The sequence below is a fragment of the Mytilus edulis genome, chromosome 2 (assembly GCF_963676685.1).
Source record: "Mytilus edulis chromosome 2, xbMytEdul2.2, whole genome shotgun sequence".
Lineage (NCBI taxonomy): Eukaryota > Metazoa > Mollusca > Bivalvia > Mytilida > Mytilidae > Mytilus > Mytilus edulis.
Genome location: NC_092345.1, coordinates 11,313,162 through 11,331,751, shown reverse-complemented (window position 1 = coordinate 11,331,751; position 18,590 = coordinate 11,313,162). Strand labels below are relative to the sequence as shown.

The following is an 18,590-nucleotide window of genomic DNA, read 5'->3' as shown; positions in this document are numbered from 1 at the left end:
AACAGGAAGATGGAGAAATGTACCACGAAATGAGAGACTTTGTCCACTTTGTAAAGCTGGTCTTGGGGATGTGTACCACTATATATGTATATGTACCAATTGTGAAGTTAAAAATTTAAGGGGGAAGTTCATACCTCTATATTATTCAAAATATCCAAATGTTAAAAAAGTACTGGGTATGCTTAAATATTGTAATAATAATGTGCTGTCTAAGCTGTCAATTTTTATTCAAAAGGTAGAAAAGATGCTTGTCTGATTTAAAATTGCAATAAACAAAGATTTATTTCTGAAGATGTATAATATAAAAATGTATACTGAATGTATTATGAAATATGTTGTGATTAATATTGTGTATATATGCTCCTGTTACGCAGTCTTCTGCGGCTGAGTTTTTCTTTAATAAACTATGAAACTTAACTATGACAACAAGAAAAAAGTGTTCGAAAACTATCTCAGTCTTGTTGATTTTATTAAAAACCGCTACTTAAAATTACAACTAGTTAATTCATAAAGCATCTGCCTATCATTTAGAGCTTAAAACTAATCAATGTTATTTTAATTGAAGAAACACATTTTTAGATACTGTGTATATAAATGTTGAGGACAGTTATTTTATCAGTTATACACGATATGACTGAATGTCACACGTCTTGAAAAGTAAAACGCGGACATAACAAAAAAAGGGGAAGGGTTGAGATTTATAACATTATAATTTTACCTCACCTATATTCTGATGGTTTTCTTAAGTTTTTAATGCTTTTTTGGAATACATTATGATTATCTTCTATATCTATAGTCTCATTTTAATTTCTTTTTACTTAGAATATTTAGAACTTGCCATATTATTACATGTATTAGCAAAACAAAATTCGGATGCCATCGGGCTTTATAACTTTTAAATTTAACGGTTACCATTTCCTCTACCTTGTTTTTGTGTGGCCTTTTTGTCAAATTGTCTTTTTATTTAAAATGTCGATCATGGTGTTGTGCAACGGTTTATTTATTATTTTTTGTCTTTCAGTTTTTGGTACTACTTTCTAAATAACTGCAAAAATATTAGTCTGCGAAGAATTACGTGAAACGTTCATCAGCGCTCATTTATTTAATTCGTTGGATTGTATTTTATTGTTTCAAATTGGTGGTCAACATATTTCCTTTCATTCGTTCATAAAATCGATTGAGAGAAAACAAATCCAGGTTACAAATTGTTGACTCAAAAACGTTCAAAAAGAAAATAAAGTTGAAATGACAGTTTAGCAATCCTTTATTGTAAATATAACGGAATTTGATGATACTGTTGTACAAAATGAGAGGTTTAGCGCTTTAAAACCAGGTTTAATCCACCATTTTCTACATTTGAAAATATCTGTACCAAGTCAGGAATATGACAGTAGTTGTCCATTCGTTTTTGATGTGTTTTGTCATTTGATTTTACCATGTGATTAGTGACTTTCCGATTTGATTTTCCCCTCAGTTCAGTATTTTTGTGATTTTACTTTTTATCAGATATAGTCATGGTTTGTAAAAGTAAAAGGGTTTTACATTAATCGCAGAAATATAACTTCCTAGTTAAAATGACGATATAAGCAAGTATATAACATGTATAAATAGATATTGGAAAAAGAAATGTGTATTTGTCATGTTTGTGATGTTTGTATTTTCGAAATATAGTTAGAAACTTGTCCCATGTACTATGGGAAATTTTACATTAAAAACTATTATTTACAGAAAGTACAAATACAGGTATATTCCTAACATCGAAAGATACTTTAGAATGGGAAAAAAAGGATAAAAAATCAAAACCAGCTAATGATTAATCACAGGACATTGGTAAGAATATTATCACGGTCGAGAAGAAGTAAAAAAAGTAATGGACAATCGGGTCCCCATAAAAGTAAATGCGGAAAAACGCTAAATTCCTTCGTACTACAATTGTTAACTTAAGTTTGACGCTTTGTTTACCTATTTATTTTTACCAATCCTCCAAATGAGTAACCAGGAAACAAAGCATGATGGGCTACGATGTGTTTACGACAAACCGAGAACACGTGATATTTACTGAAAAACAACACATTTGTTCATGCATTGCGGGATAAACCATATCGCTTGGTTTTTGATCTTTTGTATTTAAGAAATAATTCATGGGGGCTTGAATATCTCGTGATTTTACCACGGCATAAAGGGCCAACCCGTGGTAAAATCTAGATATATTCCAGCCCCAATGAATTATTTCGATTCTAATAGGACAAATACGGCAATTCCTTTGGATTGAAGCGCTCTAGGTGGAGGCAAATGTTTGCCGTTCCCTTAAATAAACGCACTATTAAATTGGCGTAAAAGAACGGAGCAAACTGAATAAGTGACATACTTAAACTGTTTACAATAACGTATTAAGATAGTTTTTGATGAATTTAAATGATAATTTACTTTTGTTATGTCTTATATGTATATAAAAAATGGCTTATACCACATTTTAGCATCGTCTTTTACCTTTCCTTGTTGAGATGATTTTCGGTTTCTCAAGCGTGTATTTTCTCGTAAAATGCATATATTCTAACGTCATCGTTCTATGACGTCGGTTACCTCATTCATAAAAACGCATATGACGTGGGAGTACGATCGGAACAGCCCAAGCAATGTATTCATATTTTACCACAGGTGTGTACTCAAAGCGTTTGAAGGACGTCATGTTAGAGTTACAGTTATAGTCCGTGATATTAAGTATTCTTTCCATGTTCAGATTAACTAATAGTTGTTTTTATGTTAAGGATCCAGTGTTGAAATACCATTAAAAAGCTTTTAGTATTATTGATATTTAAGCGAAGATTTTAGATATTTGTTAAAAACAAATGTGATTGATTGATTGATTTTTGGTTGCTTAACTTTTAGTGGTAAATATTTCGTGCATGTTCGCGATAAGAACACATTAACATAAGTAAAATGAATCGATCCTATAATATAGACCATCCGGAATGAAAGTCGGTCACTGGGAAATGGGGATATTGGATAGGGTTAGAAATTTGGCCATGGTCACCTACGTGCGGAAACTATTTAAAACATTTCGTTATTCTTGTTTGACATTGTTAAATAAATCTCTAATAATTGATTTCTTTGGTAAAAAATTGGACACCCATTTTTCTTTTTATAAATCTTTTACATGTATAATTATAAGCTATTTGTAAAAGTCTTTTTAATAGTTTATGAGACTTTTAACTGTCAATGATAAAGCTATAAAAATCAAGAGAGAGCATTTTCCCGCCAAAATTCCAATGGCTAATATCTCGAAAACAAGCACATTGACCCCTATATTTTTTTTGGCTTTTTTGTCTTCTCAATTAATCCCCTATCAATATATCAATATATGCTAGTTTTAAGGAAAGTTATTTATTTTGAAACTGAGTAGCAAACTTCCTTAAACAATATTAATTGACATGTGCAGATGCGCTTTTTGACTTTAGAATTTTCTAAATGGCACTGTTTCCCTTGTAATGTAAGGCCGAGGGTGCCATCCGTTATAGCTATCAGTTATAGATCTTGTTCAAATTTGCTATTCAAGCAGAGAACCTTTAGTAGGGGGATATGGTTTCTTTACTTTACATGAATGACTAATCATATTAATAGCACCTGCCATTCTTTGAATTATATAAATTGGTCTTGCAACGACATGGATAAATAAAGTATGAGATGAAAATAATTATCAAAATACAAGCAATATTAATACACCATTTTCTACATAAGAAAAACCTGTACCAAGTCAGGAATATGACAGTTGTTATCCATTTGTTTGAAGTGTTTGAGCTCTGATTTTGCCATTTGATTAGGAACTTTCCGTTTTGAACTTTCTTCGGATTTCAGTATTTTTGTGATTTTACTTTTTAACTTGTTTAAAGCTTATTCTACTGTACCCAAACGGAGATTCGATATAAATATACTTTGAAAAAAAACTTTCCTACTCTCATTCCAATAATTTTAAGAAATAAACATTTTAAACGAAAAGGCCTAAGAAACCTCAATAAAATAGCTATGCAGATCCATCTTTGATCAACTATGCTCTAGTGGAGTTTGAACTTTATGTTCTCTTAAAAATAACTTCTTCATTTATCAACAATAAATTTAAGATTGTATGTTTATATAATGTCAGTGCCGAAAAACCACTTAGCCGAAAATATTCTCAAGAACTAGTAATTCATCAACTTTTAGGAATTTTGTTCCTCGATGATCTTCAACTTCGTACTTTATTTGGCCTTTTTAACTTTTTTGGATTCGAGCGTCACTGATGAGTCTAAAGGTCATTACTAAAATAAATAACAGAACCCGTACATTTTTTTGTTTATTATGATAAACTAATCATAGATACCAGAATTGAATTTTTGTATTTGCGTCAGACTCGCGTTTCGTCTGCAAAAGACTTATCATTGATGATCGAATAAAAAGATAATAAAACGGGCAAATAAAGTACAAATTTGAAGAGAATTGAGGACCAATAATTATTAAAGTTTTGGATGGTGATTAGATGCAAGGGTATACTATATTTTTAAATTTATTTATACAAACATAGAAATTGCATTAAACAACTTTACAATTTATAATCCATAGTTTGGATTAAGAATTTATAATTTAATTGAACAAATAAAAAAACATCGAGACATGTAGAATTCATGTAACGAACGTAGTAATACGTAAACAAAATTAAGTAATTGCATGTACACATTAAGAAGTTACATTTCACAAATCAAGAAATGTTGAAATCCATGTTACGGTTGATCAAATATATGTTACAAATGAAGAAATTACATCTTACGAATTAAGAAATTGCAAATAACAAATTACGAAATTGATTAAACAAATTAAGAAATTGCATTTTACAAGTTATAAAATGAATAACTATATTTACTATTCCTTTTCGTACTAGATTGGTACAAGGCCTTATGTCTTTTGTATTAATTTAAAGTTGTATTAGTCCCTCGTGCAAATCTGATTCCCAAGCTTTTGTTGTAGATTGGGGCATGTTTAACCTCTCATCGTTCGTCATGTGTTTGTCCAAATTCAGTGGTTGTAATTTGTCGCTTTTTTGTGTTGTAAATTAACGCAACGGAAGTTTATTGATTTTCGAATTGAAACAAAAAGGAACCGAATCAGTCTCCGTACAAAAAACTGAGGCATTCACATGTAACTCCAAGAGTGGAGAGATCGAATGCATTAACATTGTTAAAGGTTTGTTGTTACACATTCATCACCCGCTATCATAAAAACATGTCGTTGGTATTAATGTTGAATGCTTTCCTTTTTTAAACTTGTAATAATATTAATGATACCATTTATTCTGAACCAGATGCACATTTCGACAATAATTGTCTCTTCAGTGATTCTCGAGGCCAAAATATTTTAAAATTTAAATCTTATTAAAAAGATGAAGAGCGACAATTCAAAAAGGCACAAAAAGTATAGCCAAAGCCGGGCAAACATTCAGAGCTTTGCATACGGGTGATACATTCCTTACTTTAAAATAATTTCTCACATTAGTGACAGCAAATTTTAATAAAAAAACATCCATATTTGAATGTCAGTTCCGAAGTAAGTATAATAAGCCGTTTCAGAATCTAAAGAACCATGGGTAATTTCATTGCTCGTACCCCAAAAAGAAAATAACGTCATGTTAGATTTCCATTGTTTATGACATTTTTAACCAATCAGGACGTTTATTGTATACTTTTGAAAATATTACCAAGGATGCATTAGATTCTGAAACGGCGAATTAAAGCTGACTATTTGATACGGGGTTTTCCTGATTGTTGACGTTATTATGGAGACCTATATTTGCTTACAAAATATTTATTGGGAAAATATTGAAAAAGAAGGAAATATTTATAATTGTTAGTCGTTGAAAGGAAGCTTTTGTTAGATGAATTCCTTAATTAAATATGACGGGTTTTTTTTTGTAATCAGATGCATCGACTTCCTTCTATAGAGGTAATTTTACTTTGCTATATTACGTACCGGTTTTAAATAAAACTGTTATTCGTTAGGTATAGCAAGAATTAGAAATTGATTTCTGTGAGTGTGTGTAATTCAGAATGTGGACAACGAACGATATTGAGTTGTTACCTAACGAAGAAAGGAGCGACGAAGAAAGACTGTTACATGTAGAGGGAAATATGTGGTCCAAAGGTATAAATGTTCATCATGCAGAGAGCATACACGTAGCTAATTCTAATGTTGATCAAAGTGAACAAGTACGAAGACAATCAACTTTATGTGGTGTTGGCTGGGATGTAAAGCATACAATTCTTGTCATTTTAGTTATATCAACTATTGTTATTATGATAACTACTTTTTCTGTTGTTTTAGCTAAATGCTCACAGGTAAGAATAACAATCATAAACTATAGCTTCTTCTTTTTTTTGCTTTGTAGTAGTGAATAGCACTTTTAATATTCTGCTGACAGAATGTTTTATGTTTTGGGAAGCAAAGTTTCAGCGGGTTTATTGTTTTATTTAACAACAAAAGTAATGATAAACACTGGCATAATTGTAGATAATTATATTGAGCAATAACCTGTTAAAACGACATATAGAGTGTGTTAATGTAATGTCCTCTACTGTTGAACCTCACCGATAGAAAATATAATTTATAGTATCATCGGTGAGTGTCTTAGCGGGCACAAGTGAATTTACAACAATTTTACAAGCAAAAAGGGGAAACTGGAAACTTTCCAATTTACCACCGTTATAATGTTCATTCGGTTTTTGTGTCGTACTTCCGAATAATTTTAGGATAAGCGTAGTTTATGTTTTAGACATGTTGTCATTCGTTTAAAATTTACTTGCTAATCTTTTGTATATTGGATTAATAATTAATATTAATGTTGTATTCAGCAGTAGAATAATGTGTAAGACCTACTCATTATTGAACTTGCAAGAATACTATTTGAGGGTCAGAAAAGTGCAAGGTCCGAAGGGCTGTACACAATAACATCAGCTTAAGCTATTATATTGCATAGAAATGTTTAGTGGTTTTGTTGCCATTAAGACACACAGTTACTAAATGATAAATAATGATAAAGATGTGCTTTTTACAACTAATGGTCTCATGAAAGATAAAGTTATTCAAATAGCATTAAAATAAAGAAATGTGTCAAACCAAAATATTTACGTACAATTGATGAAGTCAGAAGAATAAAAAAGATATATTTATTAAGAGGGATGAAAGATACCAGAGGGATAGTCAAATTCATAGATTGAAAATAAAGTGACAGCGCCATGACTAAAAATAAAAAGACAATCAGACAAACATAACATCGAAAACTAAAGACTAAGCAAAACGAACCCCACCAGAAACTGGGGGTGATCTCAGGTGGTCCGGAAGGGTGAGCAGATCTTACTCCACATGTGGCACCTGTCGTATTTCTTATGTTATTACAAATTCGGTAAATAGTTGTAAAAAGTAAAATCACAAAAATACTGAACTTAGAGGAAAATCAATTGGGAAAGTCCATAATCACATGGCAAAATCAAATAACAAAACGCATCAAAAACGAATGGTCAAAAACTGTCATATTCCTGACTTGGTACAGGCATTTTCAAATGTAGAAAATGGTGGATTAAACCTGGTTCTATAGCGCTAACCCTCTCACTTTAATTCGGTAGGTCATTAATAGTTATCCCACGATGACGCGGTGTGTCAGTGGAAGATCACCCCAATGGCCGGACACACCAAGTCCGAGTGGGATAACTATTTTACATCCCAGCTGTTTTAGATTAGACGATAAACCATTTACAATTCATAACATCTAGAACGTCACACAACCATTATAATATTCTTTATACATTACTATAGAATTTATACCCTTTTTGACCCCCGAACACGATGAGTAGTATCAAATGATGTCAACTCGCCCCACTGGCCAATTGGTCCAACCTTTATCGCCACTTTATGAAAAAAATCGCCTCACTCTTGTTTACCGACTCGACCCACTTTTGAAAAAGTGTAAAATCAAACTGAACAATCACTGACAACTCATCTATTAACGAAAAGGGCTTAAACCCTACTGAATAAAGGTCTGCTAACTCGCCCCACTTATGAAAATATCTTGCTTCTTTTTAGTATGCTTTAAGTCGTATCCAGTCGTCCTGGTGTAGTGATTGTGCCGTGGCTTGATATGCCAAAGGTCTTGAGTTCGAATCCCAGCATATACACTGGATTTTTTCTACGTGAATTTTGATAGATAGTCTTTTCCGTATATTTGTATATTTGATTATAAGTTTTATAGTGGATTTGACATTCCCGCCAACATGTTACAGAACAAAGGAAAGCATGCATAACAAAGAAACGCAAACTGGGGTGATCTGGTAGTGGTGATCCGGCTCAGATCACACCTGTTAGAACAAAGGAGCTGGGATGTAACATTCGTGAAAAGGGAATGGTATTTTAGTTACGACATAAGAAACATATCCGATATCATCTGTGAAACTGTTATTCCATAACGGTCAATTAAATGGTGATGGCGTTCGTAAAATTTACGAAGGGATGATATAAGCTTTGAGAGTCATGCATTTAACTGTTTAGATTTTACCCGCGTTTTTATCAACGACATACACAATGACAAAAAATAAATGAGTTATACCCGAAAAAACTTATAAATCTTAGCTGTTAGATAAAAAGTCTGTCATGAAGACAATGGCGATGATTGTATATAATATATTATGTATCATTGTGTTGTAATAATGATGATAATTAGGTTCAGAGGTCTTTGTCCTTATCTTTTAGAACACAAACTTAATTTTTGGAAATGGAATAGAAAAAGGAAATAATTGTTATGGACAGCCAATGTATTAGGGACTGTGCAATATTTATCTGAGGGTGGGACCGGTGCAAACATGGACGGGGCACATACTTTTTTCATGCAATTAATGAGCGGGGCGCAAAGTTTTATGTAACAAACCTTTGGCGGGGCGCACACTTTTTTAAAAACCCTTCGTGTGTGCATAAAAAAATTAAATCAGAGTATAACAGATTAAAACTATTTGTGATTTCTGTGGAAAAAAGTAACTTGATAGAAAAAGAACAATTGAATCTAAAACAAAATAACCTAATACAGTGCTTCAATATATTTTTGTGTGTTTATGCTTTTAATAATCATTTATAAAAAAAAAATGAAATTCTGATCAAAATTCTGGAAAACTTTTAACAATGTTTTGAAAATTAAACATATGACATAACATATGGTAATAAATGCTTAAACATAAAACAACTTCAATTGTATTTTAAATAAATCTTTAACATGACAAAATTAAATTCTTAAACATTAAAAGAATTACAACTTAATCTATGAAAAAGCTGAATTATGTCCCTTGGGAGTATTAATTTCCAACAAAAGTCCTTGCAAACAGTAGAAAATGAAAAATTATGTATGCCTGATATAATTAAAGATATAAACTACAAATCAAGCACTATTGAAATATTTTCTGCATGAATTGCCAAGAATGTGAACAAATTCTTTACACAGGAGAATATAAATTCTATCTAAATTTGGCCTCAAGTGGGCCTCTTTTTTTCTTAGATAGACAATTTTAACGCTGAAAATGCTTCAAGTATGATTAAATATTGCCTTACTCCATAAACAGTACAAACTTAACCAGAACATTTCCAATTTTAATAGCTAGAGAAATACCCAAGTGATACATTAGGGAATTACACAGCAAAGAAGGCAAATATCTCAGTTAAAAACATTTGTCGCGTCTTGAATTCTGGTGTTTCCAATTGAACTATTTATTGCGAAAGGTGAAAAGAAATACAAAAGAACTATAGTTTGGTGCATTTTATACAATATAGTTAATATTGAACTCCCAGAATAAAGTTTTATATCAGTACCCATCAATTTGACTTATTATGATGAATCAGCACTTTTCTCAACACAGTATTGTTCTCAGTGAATAATTTTTATTCTTTGTGATAAAAATCAAATGTACTTATAAAAAGCTTCAAAATAGTATAAAATAACTGAAGTCTGATGCCCACTATCATTTTATACCAAATTTATGAAATTTTGGAAGTCTTTTCAAATAATTGTCTAGAAAATATTTCAATAGGTTATCAAATTTATTTTGTAAATATACACACTGCAATTATTCATAGATAAATACAAAAAAATATATTGTACCCTTACATTCAATCACAGCGCTCCTAAGTTGACTTCCTTCAAAAATAAAATCTTTATAATATTGAATTAAATGCATTTGAGTTGAAATATCAACTCTGATATACATGTATTATTGAATGTTGTGCATTTTAGTTAAAAAATATCATGTTTCCATATATGTGTTTCATTTTTTTTCCAGCGGGGCAAGGACTTTTTTTTTCATTAATTGAAGCGGGGCAAGAACTTTTTTTATAATAAATATTGGCGGGGCATACAGTTTTTTTTTTTTAATATTTGCTGTACACCGGCCCCACCCTCAGATAAATATTGCACAGTCCCTTATTTGCCTAATTTTTATTATTTTAGACTGTGTATGTTTACCCAAAGACTGACCAAGATAGAACCAATAGGAATAATTCATGTAAATATGATTCTGTCTGTCCTGACTAGCTGCGATAAACGGAAGCGCATTATTTCTGACCTATGTGTCCGATCTACCATTATTTATTTATTTCATGTCTAAGGTTAGGGTTTTGTTAAAGGTATTTTACCGTAAACTTGACATCATAACACGTAATACCCGTTCGCCGTTCAACAATGAGCAACATTCGTATCGCAAAGTAAGCTATAATAGGCACAAGCAATAATTGTCAAACTAATCAAACGTGAAAACGGACGGCCTGATTTTTTACCTAAAAATACAAAAACAAATATTACAGACAGCAACAAACAACATATAGAGACATGCACATAAAGTAAACGTAGTTGATAATCGTGTATATTAGCGACCAACCTTCCGATAGCAAGGAACAGTACCAGTAACAACATAAGTACATCAATGCCGTCGGTTGTTCGATACAATATTCATGGTGTCTGTGTGGAAGCTGGAGGATTGATTGTACTAGAAGGGAATGAGTTGGTTTAATTTTTTTTAATTTTTTTTACTTATTTGATTTACAACTTAAGGAAGTTTGCTGGTCATGTTTTGGAATTTTTGTCAGATTTTCGAAATCTCCTTATTTAATCCATTTAAATGCCTTAAAAAATTTGCCAATGAACCCTCATTTTTCTTTTTATAATTCTTTTACATGTATAAATATAAGCCATTTGTAAAAGTCTTATAATATCTTATTTATTTTTTAATAGTTTTTGAGAACTTTAACTAGTCAAGGATAAAGCTATGAAAAATCAAGAAAGAACATTTTCCCGCCAAAATTCCAATGGCTAATATCTCGAAAACAAGCACATTGACTCCTATATATATATATATATATATATATTTGTTTTGCTTTTTTAATTCCTCAATTGATCCCCTATCAATATATACTAGTTTTATGGAAACTAATTTATTTTGAAACTGAGCAGCACACATTCTTAACTCATGTTCAAAATTATCAAAGAAAATTCATTCGGTTTCCAAATTTTACTTATTAGATCTAAAAAAAAAACCTGTTATTTAACAAAAAAGAAAATATAAGATTTTAAGATTTGACCTATGTGAATATGTTGTAATTGATGTCTTTCAAAACTGTAAAATGAATTGGAAATGATAGATTATTTAAAACAAGAAAAGACCTTATATATCTTCATGATCTTACAACTGTTAAGTTAATGCGAACGAAAAATAGGGGGGGGGGGAGACTGAAAACTGAAAACAAACGGAAGTGAAACATGATGTATTTTACTTATGGCAGGGCTAAACACCAAAATTCTGTACATAGAATTTTAATTTACAAAAAGTACTGTCGATGTTTGGTTGCGAATAATGGATATATTTATCCATTTTTTTTTTAAATTATGGATTGTTAAAAACTATACTAACAGTGCAATATAAACATGTACAATTCAATAAAAATCATATGCAAGTTCAGACAAGGATTATCCGCATCAAACAGCTTTGTAGCAGTAAAAATTTTGGACTCTCAATCTTGCATTAATTTTCACCGTTGTACCTTGACACTTGAACACAACACGGATGTTGTAAGCACCACAGTTATGCAATAGAAAAGAATCATGGTTGCATTATATTATTTTATTGACGTATTCCATATATTAGGAACAAGAACTTATCAAGGCACGCTTAATAAAAGGACACTAGTGAGTATTTAATCAATGAGGTGAAGACAACGAGAAAAGGAAATGAAAAGTTGGTTGATAAAAGAGATAAACGTAAACCAATAGAAAGAAATACAACCTTGCTGTGTTTGGACATGTGGTCTTTGATCATAATCGTTTCATGCCTACACATGTAGTAAAATGTGATGCTGAGGTAAGAACTTTATTAACTTTTCGTAAATAATCTTAATTTTAACTTTTTGATATGAGAAATTCGAAACTTCGTTTATATTAAACACTTTTCTGATGAAATTAAGAAAAAAAAATCATTAGTTATGTATCAAGGTTATTTCAAAGCTGCATTGCCCTGTTATATATTTTTATTCCGTGATATACTTTAACGATTCTTTAAATACAATTCAATGAATAAATTTTAAAAAAAAGTATGACTACTTACTTTTATCGATGTGCAACTGTCTTAGGTTTACTAAAATCATTTACTTAGCAGTTTTGTTATTAAATTATAGTTTTTTCAGTTTTTTTTTTCAGTTTAAGAAATATTATTACAGGAAACCTATTGCTACCATCTCAAACAATACACATCATATTTTTAATTGTGCAGAATACTCAAAGGTGAACGAATATAATGCATTACACCGGTACCTAGAAAGTGAGTATTTTTAAATAGTCTAAATAAATATATAAAAAGATGAGGTATGATTGCCAATGAAAACAACTCTCCAAAAGAACAAAAATGATGCACTCACCGTAAGGCATTTAACAATAAGCAAATGCCATACTGCATAGTCTGGAATAAAAGGTCCCGAAATGGCAAATATTAAACAATTCAAACTAACGGTTAATTTATGTACAGAATAACGAACAAAAACAAAAATATAATTCAACAACAAACGACAACCACTGAATAACAATTTCCTGACTTTCGACACGCACATACAAAATGTGGGGGAGGGGGATTTAAATATGTTATCGGGCGTCTTACCCTCCCGTAACCTTGGACAGTGGTAAAGTAAAACATCATAAGAAAAAACATAAAAAATTAGTCGACAAAGATGTAACTAATTTGATGGATACAAATAGAAATACATCAAACAAAAACACAGAGTAGACGTGATCGTGTTCTTGTACATACCAACAACAAACAGACATTAAGAACAGATCTAAGAGTACTGATCAGTACTCACAGTTACTGACAGATAGTTCAAAGTCAATAACAACTAATAAAAAATGTATCTAATATTAAAAGATCAATCAGTACACACCCAACATCCAATGAATTTAGTAAAAAGACGCCACAAACAGTCAGAACAAAATAACTTTTTGCAATGCCAATATGAAGGTATCAAAAAGTTGTAGACCCACTATTGTGTATATGTACAAAACAATAATATTTAGATTGCTTTTACTTTACTGATCACAAGTCAATCTTATAAAGACGTTATTATAGCATATGCATACAAGTTATAGAACAAACATGAACTAGTTTCATTTCACCATTTTTTTCAGTAATTTCAAGTCCAAATAAGCTAAAACAAAGACCAAAGATGAAACATAGTCGAAAAAAACTAACATGGCAAAAAAGTAGAAAAAAAACCAACTAAATTACAGTTCACAAAACACAACATAGCAAATTAAAGACTGAGCAACACCTATGTCATCATAGACCGGGGAGGATGGCAAGTGCTTCGGCTAAAAATGAATTATTTTTTTATGTAAGAAATCATGTGATGAAATCTGAGTTTAATCTAAAAATTCTTTAATAAAAATCATTAAGGTTTGCATGTCAATATAGCGGGGTAGCTGTTTGAGATGCTTGAATAGCAATACATAATTATGATAATTATAAATCTTCTTCGTATACATTTATTTCAATGGGGTAGCTTGTATTGATTTACCCATCTTACACAATGATTAAACGAACGCTGAGTTTGGAAGTATATTTAAATTCGTCTATATTTACTGGGTTGAATTGTTTTTTTAACTTTCTTCGGCATAAGTTCAAATTCTCAATTTTCTTTGTGATATATATTTTGTTCATTCGTTTGATGTGTTTAATCATTTGATTTTGCCATTTGATTAGAGACTTTCCGTTTTGAATTTTCAGTTCAGTATGTTTGTTATTTTACACTATACATATATATAGATTCAAGAATCAAGATCCAAATTTCAAGATTTTTAATATTTGATTTTTCTATTCATAAATAACCTCAACATACGAATATGTGATGCGAAGGTGAACTGAAATGTTCAGAGTACGTGGTCCAATTACTTTTTGCTGAACGCATAAAGGTATATGTGTTTTAGAGGTGAACAATAACATAAAATCGTTATCAAAAGTGGTGATTAATATCTTCACATTTCACATTTTGTGTAAATATCTATTTTTGAAGAATTGATGTAGATACATATTATTTTGTGGTTGCATTATAGTTTTATTAACATATTTTACGTGTTTTCATTCATACGTTTACTCAGTATACATATCAGGGTTTAAATTGGATACCGCCAGACTGTTTTTTTTGTTTACAAATTGGGTACCGCCAGACTTGTGTTTTGTTTACAAATTGGGTACCGCCAAACTGGTGTTTTGTTTACAAATTGGGTACTGCCAGACTGGTGTTTTGTTTACAAAAGATTCAACAGTACCCTCGAGTCAAACAAGTACGGAAGGTCAAGTAAAGTAACAAGTTGAAGTAACATGAAAGATTTACAGTCCTTTAGCAGATAACTTTCATTGTTTGTAAACGTTGATCAATTTTGATTTAATCATGAAATATAACTTCCTGGCGTTATAAATAAGTAAATAATTAGATATTGGAAAAGGGAATTTCTGTTGGTTTAAATCCGGATTACCTGTATCTAAAAATAGTCGGAATCCTCAAGTATTTTTTAAAATAATCAGTATTTCATTTCTAGATTATAATAAAACAGACATGAAAGTACAAATTCACCTGTATTTGTTACATCGCCTGATACCTTTATATGGGGAAAAGTAAAAAAAAACTCCAAAACAAGATTATTCAAAGCACAAGAAACGACAACTAGAACTGAAAAGTCGAACGGTATTAGAGAAATATTTAGTGACACAAGCAACTTGAGGAAAAAACATGGTGGTGTTTCGTTAATGCTATGCTTTTGACAAAAAGTAACGTCATATATATATTAGAGTTATTTCAAACTTGTAAAAGAGAGTCGAAAAATACCATAGAAACATTTAAATTCATAAGTCGAAAATAAACTGACAACTTATTTTAAAATAGTAAAAAAAAAACCAAACAATAGTTTCTAAAAACCCAACAAGGAAGCAAAAGACGGAGTAACACGAACCTACCCAAAAACCGGGGACGATCTTAGGTGGTCCTGAAAAAAGCAGATTCTGCTGCACATGTGCCCCTATCGTGTTGTTTGTATAAATACCTAACCGGTAATAAGTCAAATTCGATTTGTCACAATCGCGAAAATGTGACGGGATTTTAGTAATTTAAAAAGTATGTAATAGCTTCGTTACAATGTTTATCCTAAGAAAAATATTTGTACAACTTTTAACTTTAAACGATTCAATAAATTATGACTGGTTAGTTTTATCTGCATGCTACTCTGCCCAAGGTGTACATGTATATTTAGTCCTATTATGAGTATGGTCTAATATCATCAAGTTATAACAGTTTGGCTAAATGAAATTCTTAGAATGTAATCTATGTTATTGTAGGATAATAATTGCAACGCTAATGCTACCAGTGCCAACAATACAACCCATTATTCCAATCTTGTAGAATACTCAAAGATGCAGGAGTACAATAAATTACATTCAGAACGTAAGTGTTTCGAACGGCGTCTGTTTACTATTTGTTGAAGCACAATTTCACTGCATTTTCATTTATTGTAAGTCAAAGCTAACTAAGGTAGGGGGCAATATTATTTGGTCATACATAATCAACACCGAAGTCATATTGATATTAGGTTATTTCTTGTTCAGATTACTCAATCCAATCGTTTGTTGTGTTTGAGCTTTTGATTTTGACATTTGATAAGAAACTTATCGTTTTTTTTTCTCGGAATTCGGTCTTTTTGTGGTTTTGCTTTTTACAAAAGAATTAGATAAATCGATATCAGAATCGCGTTTAATAGTTTAAAAAAGACATATTCGAACTTTAAAGTCCAAATCAAACAGACAATTGAAATGGGGAAAAAACCTAAACAACAACAATATACAAAACACAACATCGAAAATTAGAGAATGAGCAAGATTAACCCTTCAACATACAGGGAATGATTTCAAGTGCTCCGGAAGGCCTGGCAGATCCTGCATCACATGTGACATAATTACTGAAACTAGGTGATAAGTATTCGGTAGGTCACATTTGAGGAAAAGTAGACTTGTTTGTAGTTTGTTGGTTGACAATTGGAACATACCTGCTGAATTAACTAAATATGTTAATTTTTAAAAAGACCTGAGGTAATAGTTTTGATTAAATATATGCAGTATATTGACAAATAAAATACAATTTACATTGCCATCATTTGGTGTCTTTTTTATTTGATGGAAACTATAAACTCAAATCACGTCTAAAATGATGTTATTTTTTCTTTCATAGCATTTTGCCAGTTTCCATTTCCACGAGGTCAAATGTGCTCTATGAAGTGTTTTCTTCCCTTTTAAATGCGACTGCACTTTAAAATGTGTTTTTCACGAAGTTGGAGAAGTGAAACGCATTTGCTCCTTAAATGAAACTGAATACCACTTAAAGTTTGATTGTGCCGAAACTGCTAAAAATTGTTCACCTGTCTGCTTTGAGAACGATATTCCATTGCAATACCTACGCCTAGCATCTTATTACTTTAAATAAGTGGTACTTGTTTTGAAGAAGATGGTTACATCGGAATTTGGAATGCCGCTTTTCTTAAAATGGGTTCAAGTTTTGGTTAACTATATTGAAAATTGATCATAATGATAGTTTTTGGTAAGAAATATTTGCATATAAAATTATGATTTCTATAAGAACATGCGAATCTTTTATCATCATCAGGATTCTCACAACTAATAATTACTATCACGAGTATAAATATACAAGACAGTAAAAATATGCAGACTTTTTTACGAAAATTTGTATCCGTGCTTTTTGATCGTTATTTTGTCATACTGTATGAGTGGTTAATATACAGTTTTTTTTTGTTTCTATCTCAATGTTCTACTTTATATATTGTATTTTAAAAACATTAATGTAATACTTAAGTTGTGCGTTTAAATGTATTTGACATTTTTGTAAACATTTCATGCATTACAATTTAAAACTATTTTTTTTCATGACTTTTTTATGTGTGTATCTCTTTTGTTATTTAGTCGATTTCAATAGGTTATGGGAGCTGGTGCATTAGGTTTACTGAATATCAACTGTAAATTAAACTTTGAATTGAATTGGTATCCATGACAATAAATAAATCCAAATGGGTGGGACTGTTGGGTATATTATCCGCTTATGACTAGTTTTAATGTTGTTTATTGTTGATGTTCTTTAGTTTCGATGTTTACCATATATACTATAGTCTGAATTCTTTATCGGTTAATATCGTTCAAAAGGGGTGTACTTGTTTGATTTGAATAAAAAGCCGATATCGATTGTTCACTGCTAATAGGAGAGATTGCCATCGAATGAAGCTGTTTACAACTTCTTTGCAGAATAAACAATAGACGGAGTAAAATTGTGAATAGGAAAATGATCACCCGAACAAGATCTTTCAAAAAGTCTACGCGCCGGAATAATAGTGGACTCCTTCTACGAGGTCTTGATTTTAAAAGATTCTATTACCCAATTATGTGTTTAATGCAGAATCTATTCAAGATAAATTATTCGTATTTTGCAAAAAAGGGACGAAAGATAGCAGAGGGACAGTCAAATCTGTACTATTTTCATGTTAATTTTCTTCGGAATTTAAATAAAAGTATCCCACAATGAAATTATCAGAATTATCCATGAATATCACAACTTGCCTCTTGTGAGTGAATCTCTTTTTTTTTTGTAGTCTTGTTTTGCTTTCTTGTGAAGAACAATCTTCTTCGGTCCATATGGATAAGAGTTAGCTGAAATAAGAAAAAATAAAGTTATAGAATATGTTGGTTTGTCATGAATTACTCTTTTACGAACACATCGTACTTTTATATGGCCTTTGAATTAAATTATTTCGTCAAACAACCATAATAATCATGTTATGTTTTAAATACAGTACATGTTATTAGTGCAGAATTGTTAACATGCAATTCATTCCACGCATTTTGCGAGAAAAATTTGGGAACACGTATTTCGTGTTATTTTTTTCGAAAGAAACTCTAGTTTTCCATCTGGACCTGAATGCTCTTGAACTTCGTACTTTATTATTT

General features: G+C 31.0%; 1 long non-coding RNA gene across 1 annotated transcript; it reads left to right on the top strand.

Moving 5' to 3' along the window:
• Nucleotides 1-11,593: 11,593 nt before the first annotated feature.
• On the top strand, nt 11,594-18,326 carry LOC139510481 (uncharacterized). Its single transcript, XR_011661890.1, has 4 exons — nt 11,594-12,407; nt 12,816-12,863; nt 15,924-16,029; nt 16,810-18,326. It is a non-coding gene; the product is annotated as an uncharacterized lncRNA (long non-coding RNA).
• The last annotated feature ends 264 nt before the right edge of the window (nt 18,327-18,590 follow it).